This window comes from Amblyomma americanum, chromosome 1 (assembly GCF_052857255.1).
Source record: "Amblyomma americanum isolate KBUSLIRL-KWMA chromosome 1, ASM5285725v1, whole genome shotgun sequence".
Classification (NCBI taxonomy): domain Eukaryota; kingdom Metazoa; phylum Arthropoda; class Arachnida; order Ixodida; family Ixodidae; genus Amblyomma; species Amblyomma americanum.
The window spans coordinates 222,880,127-222,881,179 of NC_135497.1; the positions used below are offsets into that span (position 1 = coordinate 222,880,127).

The 1,053-nt window shown below is 56.0% G+C and overlaps 1 pseudogene; it reads left to right on the forward strand.

Moving 5' to 3' along the window:
• The first annotated feature begins 703 nt into the window (after nucleotides 1-703).
• Nucleotides 704-832, forward strand: LOC144116817 (U2 spliceosomal RNA; annotated as a pseudogene).
• The last annotated feature ends 221 nt before the right edge of the window (nucleotides 833-1,053 follow it).

A 1,053-nucleotide genomic window follows, 5' to 3' on the forward strand; every position in this document is an offset into this window, starting at 1 on the left:
CGGTGGCGCGCCAATGCCTCGGCGCACGCCTCTCCTGACGGGGCTCAGTGCTTCCGAGGTAGTTGGTTGGCGTGTTTTACGAAGTAGCTCATTCAGCGTCGCGTTTGTATGCGCGCGTGCGTTCGTGCGCATGTGTCTGTGTGCGTGTATACATGTGTGCCTGCGCACTTGCGTGTTTCTGTGTACGCGCGCGCGTGTGTGTGTGCGTGTGTTTGTGACAGCTATATGTTTTCGGATAGGTTGCTTTACGAGTTTTTTTCTCTGCTGGTCATCGATATTGGCTAATGAGGCTTAAAAATGTGGAGTTTAACGTCCCGAAGCGACAGGTTAGCAATGAGGGACGCCGATCTAGAGGCCGTGAAGTGAATTTAGACCGCCTGGGGTTATTTAACGCGTACTTACAGTGCACACGGGCGTTTTGAAGCGAAAGCTTTGCTACGCCAGCCAGCGAGCCATTTCGGCTCGTCGCGCCGTATGCCGTGGCCGACCTTGAGCCGCCGTTGCTTCACCGCAGCCGCGTTCCAACAGATGGCACTGCCGTCGACGCCGCTGCCGTCGCCGCTCGCTCCACCAGATGTGCTCCACTGGGGTAGAGGGAGAGGAGGTGTCACCTCGCGGCGGGTATATATGTATGCGCTTCGCCTCAGTGTATTGTAATGGCGCCACGCTTGGTGGGCCACAATGATATCTGATACCGGATTTAATATCTGCTGCGGGACCTTGGACCCAGGATATTAAAATTATTTTTGGAACATGGCGGAGTGCTTGGCTTGAAGCACTCTGGCACGGGTCGGCCCGGTATTGCACTGCCTCCGGGATCGGCCCGGGACATACTAGCGCGCGCCTTTTCTTTCTATCTTTGGTCTCCTATAATTTCACTCTCCTACTTTCAGCACGCGGCAGCGAGCGTGGTTTGGCTCGATCCAGTAGGCAGGCCCGTGCACATTCCCTTTCTTTCTTCCTATCAGCAACAGCAGCAGCAGCCGTGTATTGTGGCGAAGAGCGCGTGCGGGGGAGAACAGGTTCGTTTCCTGGTGGTGCCGGGCGTTTCTT